This window comes from Gallinula chloropus (assembly GCF_964237585.1).
Source record: "Gallinula chloropus genome assembly, chromosome: 7".
Taxonomy (NCBI): domain Eukaryota; kingdom Metazoa; phylum Chordata; class Aves; order Gruiformes; family Rallidae; genus Gallinula; species Gallinula chloropus.
The window spans coordinates 27,559,231-27,579,248 of NC_140092.1; the positions used below are offsets into that span (position 1 = coordinate 27,559,231).

Sequence of the window (20,018 nt, forward strand, 5' to 3'; positions counted from 1 at the left end):
GACTAGATGATCTTTGGAGGTCCCTTCCAACTCCCAATGTTCTGTGGTTCTGTGATTTCAAACAACGGCATTTCACAGATAAAGTAACAGAAAGTCAGTGTAAAAACAGTACCTATAAATACTGTGAAGGTATTTGGGTCTCAACAAATTAGCTTCCATGCTTAATCTTTTGCCTGTCTTGAGCTACTGACGTCTGTAAAGCTCATATGCAACATCTGGAACAGTTATGCTGGGGTAGGGACATTAAGTAAAAAAAATGAGGATATAACTGAGCAATCAAAAGATTAGATTCTCAGAAATGCCAGAAAAATTACAGTAATTCAGGAAACAGAGACTAGTTTGTAACTGGCTGCCCGAGATCTGATTCAATTCCATTAGCTCCTAATTTCAACCAACGTTATTTCTAAGCCCGTTGCTACTGCTCCTGAATTGCTTTACTGTGCAGATGAACAGCTGTAAAACACATTTGAAGATTTAGAAACATCTCTGGTTTCATGTTCAGACAACAAATGGATTATGAAGACAGCAGGAAAGTAACCTTTTTAGGCACTGAAAAAAGAATAGATGTACCAATACAGCTAGAAAAGAAGTCTTCCCAGAAAAACAAAGGTGTCTTTACCAGTTTCTCCTTAGAAACAAAACCTAACAGTCCCACCCCTGTTTCTTCCTTCATGACTGAAAATGCCAGTTCTTCCTTTGCACAAACATCCACAAGTTTCCAAAAAACACCCCCCAAAAACCCAAACCAAAATGGACAGCCACCCCAGAAGCACAGATTAAAACCAACCCTGACCCCCAAAAGAGGTGCTAAGCCCCATTTCTCAGTCGCTTAACTTTTGTAACTTACCTGCTGTAAGGCTTGGGTGAAGAGTTTTAGATATCCTATTTTAAAACCCCACTGGACTGCTCTTTTTTTGCTATAAGCAGCTTGGAACTTGATTCTTAAGCAGAGGATTTTAGGTGATGATCACTTTTGAACTAATGGCAGACTCGGTTTGTTGGGTGGAGGTTTTGTTGGGTGCTTGGGGATTTTTTTTGGTGGCTTTTTTAGATAAAGTGTGAGTAAATTAGATGATGAAAAACATGCACAGAGGTTCATAATTCAGCAATAAACTACTAAGTATTAAAAATCCTAAAGTGATCAGGATGACTGCTTTTGCTGAGCCAGAACATCAGTGATGCTGCTGATTGGAAGCATCTGGTAATGTTATATTGTTTTGTGGGCTTTTGTATCAATTATGTGCTAGGTGCTTTCTGAATGCATGAGAAAGATCATCCAGTTTTGAATTAATTAGTTCAGAATTCACTATGGGTACCCAGAAATAAATTTTTCAGAAAGCAGGAATGTCATAGCTGGCTCCTGAAGATCCATTTCCAGATCACTGGTTTTTCTAAGTATTTTTTTTTTAAAAATACATTCCAGGTCTCCTTCTCTAAGATACTGAACTATGAAGTGTAAAACAGAGCAAACGCAATCTTCAAACCATAACATCAACCAGGGTGAAACTCAAAACTGAAGGCCAGTCTCAGAAGGCTCTGCTACCCTCAGAACACAATGCTGGCACTTCAGAGGAATTTTTTTGCTTTCATCCACTTAAATGTGGCAGTACTTGAATCAGTACTTTCTTCCAAACTCCCACCACTCGTTCAAGACTAAATAGAAACCATATTTATTCCTGTAATACAAACCTCTTCTGACTTTCAAATTCTATAAATGCAACTTTAGCATGACATAAATTTTATTCACATAATGGAAAGCCCAATGCAAAATTTAGATTCGTATAATCTTGAGATTTTGGCTGACCAAATATTCTCAGTGGTTTAGCTTAATTCCAAAATTTTATTCCTGATAACTGCTGCTAAACTGTCTCCCAATTTTGGGTTTTTCCCATAATAAAGTCAGAGTTCACTAAATACATTATTTTATCCAAGGGCTTTGGGTTTGTTTTGGTGTTGTTTTTTTAATCAAATACTAGTTCTTCCTCTATATAAAACTACTAAAAAGCATTAATACATTACTGATATCCAATTAAATACAAAGAGAAAAGTGAATTTGGATACATCTGGTAATTTCAAGTTGTTGATGTTTTGCTTTTCTGCTTTGTTTTTCTTTTTTAAAATCATCCAGCACTTCATCGTACTTTGTCTTCACAACATTTGAGATCTCACATATCAAACCTCATTCTTTTCATGGCATTGATCATAGCGGGGTGCAAATGGAGCAGTAGAATCCCTTCACATTCCTAATCACATTGCATACACAGCTAGCCAGCATGGAAATCACTAGTCTCCTATTTCTTGTTAAATTAACAAACAACAAGCAAAACCCAGTCTGCTTCAAGCTGAAACTAAGACCAAGCCATGGAACAAGAAGCAAGAGTTATATATGGAGATGACAGAATTCTTTTCTTATTAATCACATCACAGCAAGAGGAGTTAGGAGATAGTTTTGTGCCTGCTAGTGACACTGTGTAATATTAATAATACTGCTTCACTGTTCTGTTGTGGGTTTTTTTTCCCATTTAATTAGCTTCTTGTAGCATCCATCATACTGTTTTCAAATTTGATGAAAGACTTTTTTTTAAACTTAAACTGCAAATATAGATAAAAATGTAAACTACATTACAGTTTACCACAAAGCTGGGAACAGCTGAGGGTTCCCAGTTGTACTATACACACAGCTGGCGACATGGGGATCACCTCTGATGATAGAGAGGATGCTCCCTGCATTCCTGATCCTAAGCTAGTCTGGGGCAGCTAAGAATAGCAAACATAGCCCCAACAGGTGAATCACCATGTTATTCTGCAGAGAACCAGAGGCTACTGTAGCTGCGACTACTACGAGATGCCAGCCCCTCCGGCATCTCTCACGATGTTGCCATCACAGCTCCCAACAAGTGGAATTAAGGTCCATCTCCATCTAAGCCAGATGCCTTTGCTCTATGCTCTATATTTCAGTTTAAAGAGAATGGTGTCAAGATGTTCAATCTGGCTCAGACAGTACCTATTGTTGCAGCTGATGGAAATGTCTGTGCAAATAATTCTGGGATCCTTGGACTGCATGTTAATTTGTAAAAAAGGAATTCCCTCCTCCTCCTTTTCCTAAAAAACAAAGCAATGTCCTCATCAAGAATATGGAGACATAAGATGGCATAAAGAGCTGAAAAGTGCACTTAAAGTAAGTTTTTAATTTATTCTGGAAAAAAAAGAAAAATAATGTTGAGGGTGGAGATGACAGTACTTACATCTGCATGTAATTTCTAAACTTGACTGCTAATAATGTACTCCACCTCATGCAGACAAGCTCAGGGTACATTTAATCTAGCCAAACTCCATACTAACAGTAGTAACACTCCAGCCTAGAACTTTGCAAAAGGCAGTTTGCTATCCTGTGTATGGACACTGAACAACTGAGGCCTGGGCTGCTGCCAGTTCTCTGCTCAACTTAAAACCATGATGCAATTGGAGCTATTTACTGTCAATAGATCCTTCTGGAAGTGAAAGGTATTATAAACTCACCCAGTTAGTTGTGTGTCTCTGAAGAAGCAGATGTATAAAAATAATAATAATAATTAAAAAAAAAATTCTTATTTGACTAATACTTTGCAGATACCTTGTGTCAGAAACACCTGCATTTGTGTCATTCTCTTCCTCCTTTTACAAGAATCTTATATTCTCCAAGAGCAGAAAACATTTTTTCAGGTGTGATTTCTGATATTCTCTGCAAACACTGAAATATCACCACAGTCTTCAGCTAATATAGATCATAAAAGGGGCTTAAAGAAAAGAGTGTCAGGCTATATTCATTTAATCTCACAAGTCAGTTATACTAACAGATTCACCCCACACCTCCCACTCATGCAGTTCCTCCCATTGAAATAATTTCTGTCCATAGTGAAGTCCTGGTTAGAATTTTGACCACTCTTCCACCTGTTTACATCAGTATTAGCCTTAATCCATTTAGTCACTATTCCTAAAGCAGGAGTACAGGCCTGGCAAGTGCTCCTTCATTATGAGGTTACTGGTGTCCTTATTTCTACGCTCAAGGTCTACGGCTTCTGCAGATATTCCCCAGTGCTTAAAGAGCTTCCTAAGCAGCTTCTGGGAACATATGTTGTTTTTACTAGCTCTGGGTAGAGTTTCACTACGTGTGCCAAGAAGATCTCTGCAGGGCCCTGTCAGTGATCAACTGATTTAGTGTTCAAAATTAGAACCCAAGCCCATCTACTTCTGGCAGATTCGCTACGGAAGTCTTAATTCTTATCTGGATTCTGCATATCCAATCATAGTTACTTGATTTTATTTACCCTGACGTTTTATCTACTGGCACATTAAAACAGGCTGGCAGGACAGTGCACTCTGTAGAGCACATTAAAACAGGCTGGCAGGTACCTGTCTGACCTGCAAAGTCTTCCCCAAACAAATAGCTTGCTTAGAAACTGCCTTAAAGAAAATGCATAGAGATAGGATTTGTATTGCTACAAACCATCTATTTAACAGCAACATCAGTCTTTTTTTAATTCAGTGGAAAGTCTGCGTGATAACACAGCTCCCAAAACAAGAGCAGCCTGCTAAAATGTTTTCTAGGAAGTACACACTGGATCAGTGGATTTTATTTCCCCCCCCTCAGCCTCCTCAGAAATGGTTCCAGTAGGGAATTTAAAATTATTGGTTATTACTTTACTATTCCTAATTAGCTTTTAAAACCCATCTGTTTTCTATGAACACCATGTTGAAACTGCTGCTCAGAATACCGTACGGAAAAGTTAACTGCAGGGATCCATGGTTCATGCTGCGTCTGCTAAGTCCTCCATAGATGGAATCCTGACAGACTTTTCCTTTGTGGAAAGGGGACTAGAGCAATATTTTTTGGTATAAACCTCTTAGCTTACCAGTCTAAAAGAATCACTTGAAACTGCTACACAAATATTTACATTCAATATGTCCCAGTTACCTAATGGTACCTTTAAAGGAGCAAGAACTATTTATAAACACGGAGCAACTCAGCCATCCTGAAATCTGTTTATAGGCAAGGATTGAACACAGCTCTCTGTAGAGCTGTACTGAAGTCTGAAACTGATTTTTATGATTCCTCCACTGCATTTAAGACCCAGATCAAACAAAGCACAACAGTTCAGAGCCTGCAAGTGAGCAACAGTGAGATTTGCTGGATCTGTGCTGATTTTTTTACATGCAGATCCCAGAAATATTTATGTATTGCCCTTTGCATCAGCCAGTTACTACTGCAAGAAGTATACACAGGGAATTAAAAGGCAGTGAGACTCAGCAAGATCAGAAAAGCTGTAAAATTTGGTAATATAAGTTATGAAAATCACACTATTTAAAAATACATGTTTCCTCTCCCTCCAATCTTATATTAGAGATGGGAAGAGCAAAATCTTGAAACATTTTTATAAAGGTATTTTAGGGCTTTTTAGCAAGTATGTAAATTAGAAAAGCAAATCATTAATTTTAATGTCTCACAGGCAATATATGCATATGCATCTTCTCTCAGTCTCTAACTATGCCATCTTCCCGGCCACGCATTTTAGAAGTTATTCAAGTCCTTTGCCAGCTCAGAGATTGCACAGTAAATACTGACTTTTCCCTGTTGAAATTTTAAAATTTCACAGACATTTCTGTTTTTAAAATTAAGACTTTTACTTCAGTCAAGTCTACTTCAGTCATGTGGACTAAAACAAAAGCCACGTTTATTGTGTGTCTTTGTAAACTCCTTATATGCAAGGCAAATGAATGCAGAAATCTATGTGGATTTATTACCAACAACAAAATGATGTGGCAGATGCTGCATCAGCTTTTTCTAAACCTGTCAGGTGATGTTCTTTTAAAGAAACACTGCAAAAGTGCATTTCATTTACTTCATGATGGCCTCTCCGATCTCTTAATTCTAGGATACACAATTACTCATGCTTTACTAACATTAGGCTATGACAAATTCAGCCAAAAGAAAAGTAAAACTTTAGCAAAGCGACTTGGGTTTGATTTTAAAAAATACTCTTCATTTGGCAAAATTCCTAAAAAAAACCCAACTCTTCATTTCACTGAATTCCCTCCCTGCATAGTGAGAATTTACTTACCTAATTAGAGTGGTTTGAATCTTCATTATTCCATCACTTAAAACCCAAGAAGTATTTTTCATCGAGTTGCAAGATTCCTTATTCTTTCGATATGGTGTTTTAAATAATTTTTACAGCCACAGCCAAAAATTTATTGTGCTTTTCTGACTGATTTGCCATTAAAAGATTTTATAATCACTCAATACTGTCATAACAAAAACAACAATAAAGATCCCTATTGATATCACTGGGTTACAATATCCTTTTTAAACTAAAATCCATTCCACATTGGAGGAAAGATCGCAGCAGGGAGAAAATCCAAGTGAAAATTCACATTCCAGTGTTTTCCTATGATTTAGAAAGAGCCCATAGTATGACTCTCAATAAGCTCATGAATTAAATAATAAAAATAATAATGAAAAAATGGTTGAATTTGCTGTTGTTTTAAGGATACAAATTCAGAAAACAATTCTATTTGTGTATTTTACAAACCAAAGTCAAGCACGTACACGGTAAAGAATGCTCCTGCTTAAAGTCACTTTTTCTCACTGAAACCTGGTTGTACACTACTAGAATAAGAGCTTCCTTGTTAATACTCCATTCTATAGAAAACCTGCACTTCCTAGTAAATGACTTTCATAGAATAAGACAAAATTACAATTCGCTGCCTGCCAACTGAGGACAGTTTACAGGTAAGTCACTCTCACAAACAGGCAGGTGTCATACACGCAAGATCTAGCCCTTAGCTAAAAATAAAAACTTTTCAAGTACTCTAGTCAGATTAAAAGTGACTCACAGTAAGAGGGAGGATGAATCATCTAAAACATTTTGAGATTAATTGCGTATGGATATATAAAACTCTGAGGAAAAAAAGGTGGTCACATGAAACCTCTAACTCCAGGCTCATCCCTAATAAAGTCAAATTACACAAGAGATATTAATATTTATTTCTCATGTCACACGTGACAAGGACTTTTCAGTTCATTCCCAAGTCAGTTTTGAACTTCACATAACCCTTTTTTTTCCACAAAACAAAAGAGGAAGTGTTATAATTCTTAGTTTAAGCACCAGTGTACTAACTAGGATACATAGTTGGGTCTTCAAGTGAGAATATTGGATGCTAGCTTTCCTCCTCTATCCTTTCCCAATATTTACAGCATCAAAGCATTTTTGTTCAGAGCAGTAAGAATTGCACCAATATGTCCTGTTGCCAGAAAAATTTTGGGAAAAGGAAAAGATTCCATTTAAAAGATGGATCCACTTCTATCTATCAGGGAAACAAGCCAGGAGACAGGAATATTTTTTCCTCTACTGAACATGTGGCTTCCATAGAATTTCAGCAATGAACTGTGCTACAGATGGAGGGAAAAAAAACCCAGAACACAAACCACATTAGAAGATTTGGAATTCATTTTTGATATGAAATGAATAAGCTGCAAACCCAAGAGCAGTGAAATATGGGGGAGTCGTACATAGCAGGAATACCCAAAACCAATTCTCACACTTTTTCCTGGTGATAACGTCCAATTAGGTATGTCAGTCCAAAAACAAGAACAAATTTCTTTCAGCAAAGGAAATCTGGCTTTTGAACTACAAGAGTATTCATAAGACAAATAATAACAAATAAGAAATCCACGGTCTATATCAACAGCCACTCTGATACTAAAACTGCAGGAAATGCTGTTTGTGTATGAAAACAAAGGACAAAATACAGAGCCTTTGCAAATCAGATTTCACCATTTTTTCATCTTCCTCTTAGACTTCACCAGCTTACAATACTGATTTCACTGTACTTATGCTCCAAGTAAAAATTTATCAAGTAATATACATTACAAATACTTCAAGTATATATGAACATAAATATTACAAATATGTTCTAATACATAAGTTTTGAAATATTAATCTTCTGTGCCAGAGCTTGCATGAGTACCTGCAGAAGACAGACAGATTTCCCTGCTGAACCCCTCTGCTCCAAGGAAGTGTAGAGAATATTTTTCCCTTCAATTTCTCTTAAATAACTGGCCTATTTCCCCAAAAAAATATCTAAAATGGAACCCCTTAACTAGATGAATTGGAGGTTAGAGGGAAGAAGGGCAAAGGCAAACATGCCAAACCTACTAGCCCAAAATTCTAACTTGCCATTTAGCTTACAAGTTATGTTCTATTCTTTTTGCTTTCTTCTGAAACATACTAGTTTAAAATAAATATGAACAAAACAAATATTTAATAACATTGCAAACACTGCATATTTTCACAAAAGGAAAATATTATTGTTGACATTGTAAAAAAGAAAAGTGTTGCAAGAACAACGAATCTACTGCGAAAGCACTGAGTATCACCCCTTCATATGCAAAGACTACTAACTTCAAGCCACAATCATGGTCACTGTTCCATTTAAGATCTGGGAAGCTCTTTGTGTTTTGAAGTTGGCTCATGTTGCTATTACTTCAATATTGGGGTGCATTAAAAGGAGCGTGGCAAGCAGGTCAAAGGAGGTTATTCTCCCCCTCTACTCTGCCCTGGTCAGGCCCCACCTGGAGTATTGTGTCCAGTTCTGGGCTCCCTGGTATAAAAAAGACAGGGATCTCCTGGAGAGAGTCCAGTAGAGGGCTACGAAGATGATTAAGGGCCTGGAGCATCTCCCCTATGAGGAAAGGCTGAGTGAGCTGGGGCTGTTCAGCCTGGAGAAAAGAAACCTAAGAGGGGATCTGATCAATGATTATCAATATCTGAAGTGTGGGCCAGCCTCTTCTCAGTGGGCTGTGGGGACAGGACAAGGGGCGATGGCTCAAGTTGAAGCACAGGAAGTTCTGCACCAAACCGGGGAAGAACTTCTTCCCAGTGAGGGTGAGGGAGCCCTGGGACAGGCTGCACAGAGGGGTGTGGAGTCTCCTTTTCTGGAGATATTCAGGAGCCATCTGGACACTGACCTGTGCAACCTGTCCTACGGAACTTGCTTTGGCAGGGGGGTTGGACTCAATCTCTGGAGGTCTCTTCCAACCCCTATGATTTCTTGAATCTGTGAATTTTGCTACTTTCCCTTCAGAGTCTTCAGACTACTGTGTTTAAAGGATCATTGCAAATTAATCAGCTAGCAATATTTTAAGCATTAAAGATGACTATCCCCTTTGCTTTCTCTGACAAACTGTTTCATGTTTCCTGCCATTGTCATGGTTTAGCCCAGTTGGCAGCTACAACAGCCACACAGCCGTTCGCTCGCTCTCCTCCTCCAGTAGGATGAGGTAGAGAATCCAAAAGGGAAACAAAAAAACAAACCCCAAAACCAAAAAGAAAGACCCATGGATTGAGATAAAGAAAGTTTAACAGGACAGAAAAGGAAGATAATAATACTACAAAAAACAAGTCGTGAACAGCACAATTTCCCAGCACCTGAAGCCAATACTCAGCTAGTTCCCAAGCTGTGCTGCCTCCCAGCCAACCCCCAGCTCTATACCGGGCATGAAGTCAGATGGTATGGAGTATCCTTTTGATCAGCTTGGCTGTGTCCCCTCCCAGCTTCTTGGGAGCACTCCACCTTCTCCTTGGCAGGACAGTATGTGAAGCTGAGAAGTCCTTGACTGCTTGGCAATAACTATAAACATCAGTGTGTTATCAATGCTATTCTCATCCTGAATCCAAACCATGGTACTATGCCAGCTGCTAGGAAGAAAATTAACTCCATTCCTGCCAAAACAAGGACAGCCATTAATTATCAAAGAGAATGCAATTTTTCTTAATAACAGAAACGAATCTAGAAGAAAAGTTCACATTTTAAGATTTCATAGACTTAAGACACACTGGCAATCTGGTTACAGCCAACCACGAAGCAGCTTCTGTAACAGATCGACCAATCTGAAAGACAAATCTTAAAACTAGAAAGGCCGTTTATAGACCGACCCTGTTATGAACAGGAATGGAGAAAATTCAGCCTTAAGACACTTTTGTATGTGGTTGGTACACAGCTTTATGCTGTGAAGGTGTAACAGGTTTCTTTGAGAAAAGTTTGTGTGTTTAAATGTGATAAAGAAGAACTGTTTCTGAAGTACCACACGATAATTAAATCAAGGGAAAAAAATATTCCAAGATCTCAAAGCAATGAGGAACCTGTGACACAAATCCTAATCTGGCATATGACAGCTGCAGAATGAACTCAAAAGATTTTTACCAGACTAATTATCTGTTAATGGCCAGGCTCAGCGGGGACACAGCAAATTCCCAAGGTTTAGTTTCCAAGCCATGTGACTCAATCTTTAGCATGGCAGATGGCAGACAATGACTGCATACCGCTCTTTTATTCCAAGAGCTACACACACCATTTCTGTAACCCAGCACCAAAATTATTGTAATCATACATCAACAATGATATGACCTTACCACTGGTGACACCACTATTTCTGTAGTGATTGTTTCCCACACTGTGCCGCATGTCATTTAATATTAGGTGCTGTCAGCTCTTGGTGTGCGCAGAGGAAAATTGAAAACCCAGTAGGATTTATCCTCTCTATAGACCCACAAAGACTCCAGCAAGTTGGATTGTCACTTTTAGCAAGGCACACGCATGTGCTTTTGGCTAAAATATCAGCAATTTCCTTTTTCAGTTGCCACACTCTGATTTAAAAGCATTGACCTCAAATCAAGGTCTGATTTTACATTGATTTTGAGAAATACTCTTATTTTACCATTCCACTTCACCAACCTGTTAGTTTGCTTGCAGTGGGTATTACATATCTAAACCTTATCTCACCGAAAAAGATTGAATTCACACCCAGTGGACCCCGGCCATTACATTCTCAGTTACACCACACCCCCAAGACAGAGTTATGTATCCTTGTGGGGATATTTTTATCTGCATTCTATTTTATCTGTACTATATTTTAGGTTATCAACCTCCAGAAATTAAGAATAATATACAGGGAGTCCTCTGTCTGCCTCCATCCCCCACCAAATTCTAAAGACCTTTGTTCCAGGGCTAAACTGTGGCTGTGACCTTTATTTTTTGCATATGCAACAAAGCCGAAGAGCTGTCTCCGCATTATTGTTCACTGCCAATTTAAGACATTCTTTGGAGATGACTCACTAGATGTTCAATGTTCTGCTGCTTTTTTAATACTATTTCTGCAGCACCTGTTACTTTTAAACAAAACCCTTGCTATTTTGCATTTTCTTTTTGATAATTGGTCCGGTGATGTGGTTCTCTGACAACTGGGATAAAAATTGTGAATACATTCTAAGGTAAATCCTAAATCACACATTATTTCCCTGTGGCCTTCACACTACTGCAGGCAATGAAAATGCTTTGGAAAGTGTTCCATGACAAGATTTGTAGCTGGAAAAATCTCTCTGTATTTTCATATTTAGGGTATTTTTCAGCTATCTGCATCTATGACAGGGCACAGTTAATTTCAGGTTAGTTGCAGACAACCCTTCCTTCCATAAATAACGTTAGATGGGAATATTTCTATATCCATGACAGAGGCCAAAATTACCTCCTCTGCCTGAGTAGACTATTTCCTCCTTTCTTCTAGCAATAAATAACCGTGGCTTCCAGTTCTGAGCGTACTGACTGAAAGTCTGAACAAAATTATCACGTCCATGGATGAATTAATTTCCTGTCATACAGGCTTCCTCCAGATTAGGGCCACTTTGTTTTCCTTGGACTTCTAAGATTTGTATCTCACTCTGTCTAGCCAGACAGCATTCTACGCATGTTCTCTGAAACAATACTCGCCTCTAGTACAAGCCCAACTTGGCCTAAATCCCTTTTCATACCAAATATTAGAAGATGTTTGCTTACACTGAAATAAGACTTACTCTACCTGTAAGCCCTGATGAACGAATTCTCTCTGGTATGCCTGTGTGTACACGTGCACATTTTAATGTTCAGATTTTTGCTGTTTTATCTATAGCTCAACAGCTTTTCCAAAGTTGTAGATAGACTTTAGTTACAGAAAACACTGAAAAACAAACAAAAAAATGTTTTAGGAGACCTCAGAGACTGTTAGAGCCCATTTATCTGCTCCAACAAAACCCACCTCTTTGTTAATCTTAATTTTACAGTGACTAGTGACCACTGATTTCCATTAGATCTGATTAACTTTAAGCCTATTAATTCTTTTCCTATGCACAGGGAAGACACAGAATTTATTTTCCTTTCCTCTGTTGATAGTTGGTTTTGTTTGTTCATCCACTGAAAACTTCATGGTCTTTCTCTAGTCTAAACAATTCCATTTCTTTCATTCTTTCTTCATAGAATATTGTTTTCTTGATTCTTTTTACTCTTCTCTGGATTTTCCATAATAAACCTGTCTCTTGCTGATGTCACTGCATGGAGTGAAGCACATACATCAGAAACCTGATGACTGACCACACCTTCCATGTAGATGTTCGCTTTCCTGTCCTGTGCACCACCACTGACACCATTAACTCACCTTTAGGTGTGATCATTTACCATTTCAAGCAGAACTACCAGCCATTTCTATCTGCATAGTTGATAACCAGTAAGGCTCAGATTACTCAACTTGCTTTATCCTAAGGTATTTCTGCAGTTTGTCAAGATAATCCTAATTTTCTATTGTCAGAATTCCCTGTAGCTCATCTGTTTGGTGTGTTCTTTGAATTTATTAAGCATGTCCTCCATTCCACCCTCCAGGTCATTTACAGTGACTAGCACAGACACCCATCCATTGAACCCCACTCAATGTAAAATTCCAGTTGCAATGAATCATCAATAATCATTCAGAACAAGAGTATTATAGAATCATAGGGTGTGCTAGATTGGAAAGTATCTGTAAAGGTCATCTAGTCCAACCTCTCTGCACTAAGCAAGGACATCATCACTAGATCATATCGCGTAGAGACCCACCAAGTCAGACTTTGAATATCTCCAGGGATGGGGCCTCCACCACCTCTCTGGGCATCCTGTTCCAGTGATCTACCACACTCATATTGAAGAGTATTTTCCTAATATCCAACATAAACTACCTTTCTCTTGTTTAAAACCATCACCACTTGTCCTAGTGCTACGTACCCTTGTGACATGTATTACAATTGTCCATCCAGTGAGTAGCATATTTTTTCTAGATGATGCTCCCTTGGCCAACTCATGTGAAAAGACAGTGTCACATAGCTTGTTTCAGATACAAGTAGCCACAGTAGTTTTCTTCCCCTTCTCTCTCTCTCTCATCATTTCATAACTCTTCATTGTTGAAAAACCACCAACAAAAAACACACACCCTAAACCCTACATCATACATTCTGATGAAGCATTTTGTGTCCTGAGCTCAACTCAAATGAGCAGAGTCCCTCAACAGACAGGTGCTTGGTGACAGCCCTTCACACCTATAACACACATAAAGGTGGCTGTACCAAATAACATGGAATTTTTGAACTTCCAAGCAATAAAGGTATTCCACAGATACGTAGTTACTTGTGAAAGGGGAAAAATGATCCAGCCAACCATCACCAAGTGATTCACTGCAATTTTTTTCAACATAAGTCTCTGAGTGAAGTTTACTTAGCTCAGTCTCATCCAATGAACATCAGCTATAGGATGATTAGACTATTCTAGGACCCCTCTATACAGTTTTTCAGAGTTTCACTATGCCTTGGAAAGTAACCATTAGTTCTTCCACATTAGTTTTGTCCATCTGGTGAATGAAAAACATCACTCTTGAGAACTTGTCCTGGAGGCAGCAGGATGACCATGAGCCAGCAATGTGCCCTCCTGGCTAAGAAGGCCAATGGCATCCTGGGGTGTATTAGAAGGTGGTGGTTAGTAGGTCAAGAGAGGTCCTTCTCCCCTTCTACTCTGCTCTGCTGAGACCCCATCTGGAATATTGTGTCCAGTTCTGGGCCCCTCAGTTCAGGAAGGACATAGAACTCCTTGGAAGAGCCCAGCAAGGGGTCATCAAGATGATGAAGGGAGTGGAACCTATTCCTTATGAAGAGAGGCTGAGGGAGCTGGGCCTCTTTAGCCTGGTGAAGAGGAGACTGAGGGGTGACCTTATTCATGGTTATAAATATGTAAAGGGTGAGAGCCAGGATGACAGAGCCAGGCTCTTCTCAGGGATGACCAGCAATAGGAAAAGGGACAACGGGTGGAAGCTGGAGCAGAGGAAGTTCCATGGGAATGAAACTTTCCCTGTGAGGGCGAGGGAGCCCTGGGACAGGCTGCCCAGAGAGGTTGGGGAGTCTCCTTCTCTGGAGACATTCAAGTACAGCTGGATGTGTTCCTGTGGGTTTGGTCTGGGTGATCCTGCTCTGGCAGGGGGGTTGAACTAGCTGATCTTTTGAGATCCCTTCCAACTCCCAACATTCTGTGATTCTGTGATCCAACATATCTACTCTTTCAGTAGCTATATTATCAATTATATCCATAGCATCAACTCATCCATTTGCTGCAATTTGTTCAGCAAATTTAAAATTCTTTTCTAAAAGTTGACTCTACCTCTTCTGACCCTCAGCCTTTAAGCGTCCATCATTACCACTCAAAGTCTTGAAGCTAGGCAAGGAAAGATTCCTTGCCCCCAGCTGCCACTGACATTCCTCTAGAACGACATATAAGCCTTTTTATGAGTTGCAAGGAATACAAGGGCTTAGAGGTTGGGTTTTTTCCCCTCATACTTGCAGGTTAATGCAACGTTTCAGCTTAATGTGCTGTTTTAATTCCAGCAGAATTGGAATTGCACAATATTTGAAGCTTTTATGTTCTTGCAAAACTGCCTGTAGCAGAAATCCAAATCTGTGCCACTTCCAATACACTTGTGAATGTGCCTACACTAGCCTGAGACCCAAGACAAAGACTTCCTTTGGTTTCAGCAGTGTATTACACATAATGCCTGATAACATCAAAGCAAGATTCCATTATGGGTTTTTTTTTCTCAGCCTGCAAGAGATATCAGTGATGTCACAATACAATTAAATGCCACTTAAAAAAAAAAAAATACAATTAACTGCTGGTGTCTGGTTCCTTAAAATAAAGTCTACAGCCAATGAATTAAATACCAAGTAGCCTTTCCACTGTCCTTAGGTAGGAAAGAATTGAACTAAAGATAAATATCTGCTAAAATTACTCAGTTAACTGCAATAAAATTTATTTTTAAAAAATCTCTTCCAAGAATGAATTGGCACCAAAAATTGGAACAGTGAGAAAACCAAAATTCCTGTGTTCCAAAACTTGTCCCAGGACTAAACAGTCAGGTCTCACTGAGGTTAAGATTCTAGTAAAATCACTATACTAATGGAGATTTTCAACTTTGAATGGCAGAAGCCTGTATGCCAAAAGATCAGAAACTAGAATATGGGGAATATTGGTTGTACTAATAAACGAGACCTCTCTTGCTCACCCCTGGGTTTTGTTTCTGCTGTCTATGATGGGTAAGTTAATAGCTTCAGTTGGTCTCTTTTGTATTCCTGGTACAAAGCAAATATCAAACATAGAATCTATCATCTCCACTAAGAACTTTCAAATCTGTCACTAGAAAAGAAAATACTACCAAGAGAGCATTAGGAGTCTGATGAACACTTCCAAATGTGGTAGCTGTTTTTCCAGTTACCCATTCATTTTTAATGAACACACCTTAGGAAAAACTTTGTTAAGAGAAAAGTAGGAAGATTTTTGTTTCAGAGATAGCCACCAATCTACCCATGGCCCATGAAAAATGTCTTTAAAGTAAAGCTTATCTGTGGTATGCCCTCACTATTTTGGGAGTGGAGTCTTTTTCAATCCTGTTATGGATATTAATCCATGAAGCTGCAACATAATACAAGCTTAAAAAGTTATGATCTTCCTGGAATGAGAATTTAATTCTCTTTTGTGTGTCAAACAATACGTGCTTCAGAGTTCTGTATGGCTTTTTCCAAGCTTCTCACAGGAAATTCCTCTCACACACACACCCCCATATATAATATATCCTATGAAACAATCAGTGCAGGTAATTTACCATTAAGTTGCTACCCTACACTTCACAATGACTGAAGCTTGTTTAGCAAGATAGAGATGCTCCATTCTCTGCCAAGATAATGAAAGGTTAACTTCCCAGCTAGAGGAGTTTCAGTCTGGCTGTCCTTGCCTCTCAGTAGGGTAGTGATAAATTCCAGCAGCAAATAGAAAGGAAAAAAATTGCAGCCAAGTAAGGAAAACACTTTGGTCAAGTAAATACACTGGGCAAGCATCAACGTCAGAAGCACAAAGACTGGACTAGCAGGAGCCTGCATTGCAGAGTCAAAGCCTAGTTGCTTTTCCAGGAGTGTTTTTCCTCCCACAGAACCTCCCACAAAAAGGAGGTAAAAAGTTGGTTGCTCAAGAGCTTAAAAGTGAAAAGTCAGCCTTGCATCAGTGTAATTTTAAAAAGTATTCTGTACTTGAGGTTACAAAGCACCAATATTCTAAGTTAGAGCATCCATACTGAAATTGAAAAGGAAAACTTGTAAAAATTAAAAGCTGAATAATTTTCTGCCTTCATATACAATAATCAAGGAAAATATCCCAGAAGGATGTTATTCTCTGTGTTTCTATTATCAACATGATGTTGCTACTATCAAGATTAATGAAGTCAGAAGAGTAAATAAGAACTATTTTGAGGACATCCTCAAAAATGCTGGAAAAGCGTTTTTCATGGATCACTGGTCTCATGGGGTTTTTTTACTACATTAAATAGTTCTATTGGAAAATAAATTACCCCATAAGTTAACAGAACAACACATTCCCTAATAAAACAAATGCAAATTCTATACAGGCATGTTTTAAGCACTTGAATTTCAGTATCAATTCTCTATTAAACAGAAAACACAACCTAACCACTCCCAAACCCCACAAAAATTGTCTATTTCCTCAGAGATAAAAATATGAAGAAGCAGGGAAAATTAAAAAAAAAAAAAGCAAAACCCTGAGAAACACAAGAGCTCCATTTACAGGAACATAACCATTTACAAAATGCCTCTTCTTCTTTTTTTAATGGTTGCCTTTCAAGCTGTGCCAACACTACAATGAACATAAAAGATCTGCTTCCCAAGCAGATTTAGAAGAATAAGCAATTACTGCATTAGAGAAAATAGGCTCAGAAATTTCCACGGATTGGCAGCAAAGGGACTCGTCGTTTGCCAAACCCCTGTTGTGGTTTAACTGGGCGGGCAGCTAACACAACCATGCAGTCATTTGCTCACAGCACTCATCCCCCCTCACCCCCACAGTGGGATAGGGGAGAGAATCTGGGGGGAAAGAAGGGAAAAAAATAAAATTAAAACTCATGGGTTGAGATATAGGCAGTTTAATAAGAGAGAAAAGGAAGAGAATAATAACAATAATATCATATACACAACAAGTGATGCATAACACATTTGCTTCACCAGCCACTGACCAATGCCCAGCTAGGTCCCAAGACATTGTCACACCCCCAGCCAGCTTCCCCCAGTGACATACTGAGCATGGTGCCAGTTTGGGTCAATTGTCCTGGCCATGTCCCCTCCCAGCTTCTTGTGCACCCCCAGCCTCCTTGCTGGAAGGGCAGTAAGAGAAGCTGAAAAGTCCTTGTCCTAGAGTAAACATGGTCCAGCAACAAACAACAGCAGAGTGTTATCAACATGATTCTCATCCTAAGTCCAAACCACAGTACTATACCAGCTACTAGGTAAAAGTTTACTCTACCCTAGCTGAAATCAGGACATCTCGTTATGTCCTTGGACATCAACCTCTACATACACCAGCAACGTAACAAACAGAACAAAGGAAAAAAAAATCCCTATTGCCTATAACTGGCATCAGCCCTTCAGTTTGAGAAAAAGAAGCAAACAAAGAAAATCTAGGGAGTCTCTATCTTCCTAGATAAGCAGGAAGAGGATTTTATCAGGGGGTTTAAAGCCACAGGTCTTCCATGCAGGGCACGATATCCCATTACAACTTAAATCACAATTACAATAAGGTTGAGCAAGCAAAGGCTCCTTTCCAAAGTCTGTGGACAAGCAAAGGGGAAGGGAGGTCTCCACATTAGTGCACTACTACTGCTGAAACAGCTTCTACTGAGAGGCAGTTGATAAAAGGGATTAGCAGTGAAAACAAGGGGTTACCCAATCCTGCTTGAGAACACAAATATCCGCAGTCCATGTTGGATTGTTGATTTTATCACAGAAAGGCAAGAAGGAGGAACTACAGCAATTAGAAATCTTAAACTTATTTTGGAGCATTACCAATGACTGTTCCTCCTCATCCTTTGGTCTGAAGACAGCCACCGCCCACCATAGGTGACAGCAACGTGCAAGAAACATATGTGAGATCGATCATTAATTAATTCTACTGATTCCTGATAAACTGCTGCATCTTCCACATAGGTGCAGACCAGCGAGTTTCTACACTACTGACAGTGTAATAGAAGAGGTGACTCTGAACCAAGACTCCTAGTTTTGGCAGTTTCCTTTCATGACTCCTCCCGTCTACTTGCTTGAGAAGACCAGAATCAACTTATCTGAGACAGTAACAGAAGACTTCATGGGCAAAAGAGACTAATTACTGTATAAACTCAAAGCTATTTTATTATAAATTAAATATGACTAAATTACATTTTGGATGTTCCTAGAAAGGATTCTCTCTTAACCAGTCTCGTTAACAAATCTCATTAAAAATCAAACCTAGTAGCAATACCACAGAGCACATTATAATGCCACCAAATACTGAAAATCAAGAGTCTTAGCGATGTGTTTGCCTCGCTGTATTTAATATCGAAGTAGTGCTTTTCAAGTTCTTAATTATAAGAAGTGAATCCACAGCACACAGAACACCACCAGACAAAGAGACCTCATAGTGAGACAATGTGAGTAACTGCACTTGTTCTGCAGTGCATCTGCTAGCAACTTTCAACACAAAAATGTGCTTTTTCAGTACTCTCTAGGAGTAAAGGATCACATCACACTGAATATCTCCTTCTCTGGAGATGAATTCAAGCCCCATCTGGATGCCTATCTGTGTAATCTGTCCTAAGGAAGGAGTTCCTCAGGGGTTGGTACTGGGACCTGAATTATTCCGTATATTCACTGATGACTTGGATGACGGAATAGAGTGCACAGTCAGCAAGTTTGGTGACAACACAAAGCTGGGAGGGGTAGATGACACCCCAGAGGGCTGTGCTGCCATTCAGCAAGACTCAGACAGGTTGGAGAGTTGGGTGGGAAGAAGTTTAATGAGATTTAACAAGGGCAAGTGGAGGGTCTGGCATCTGGGGAAGAACAACCCCAGGTACCAGTATAGGTTGGGGACTGGCTTGTTGGAGAGCAGCGTAGGTGAGACGGACCTGGAGGTCCTGGGGAACAGCAGGATGACCATGAGCCAGCAATGTGCACTCATGGGCAAGAGGGCCAATGGCATCCTGGGGTGTATTAGAAGGGCTGTGGTTAGTAGGTCAAGAGAGGTCCTTCTCCCCTTCTACTTTGCTCTGCTGAGACCTCACCTGGAATATTGTGTCCAGTTCTGGGCCCCTCAGTTCAGGAAGGACATTGAACTCCTGAAAAGAGACCAGCACAGGACCGTGGAGATGATGAAGGGAGTGGAACCCCTTCCTTATGAGAAAAGGCTGAGGGAGCTGGGCCTCTTTAGCCTGGAGAAGAGAAGACTGAGGGGTGACTTTATTAATGTTTATAAATATGTAAAGGGTGAGAGTCCAGAGGGTGGAGCCAGGCTCTTCTCAGTGATGGCCAGAGATAGGACAAGGGTCAATAGGTGGAAGATGGAGCAGAGGAAGTTCATGTGAATGTAAGGAGAAACTTTTCCACCATAAGGGTGAGGGAGCCCTGTGACGGGCTGCCCAGAGAGGTTGGGGAGTCTCCTTCTCTAGAGACATTCAAACCCGCCTGGATGTGTTCCTGTGGGATTTAGTCTGGGTGATCCTGCTTTGGCAAGGGGGTTAGACTAGATGATCTCTCAAGATCCCTTCTAACTCAACATTCTGAGATTCC

At 39.5% G+C, this 20,018-nt stretch overlaps 1 protein-coding gene across 2 annotated transcripts in view; it reads right to left on the minus strand.

Annotated features, from left to right (window-relative positions):
* DCLK2 (doublecortin like kinase 2) overlaps positions 1 to 20,018 on the minus strand; it is a 90,136-nt gene that overhangs the window by 55,969 nt on the left and 14,149 nt on the right. The gene's annotated exons all lie outside the window — the stretch shown is intronic.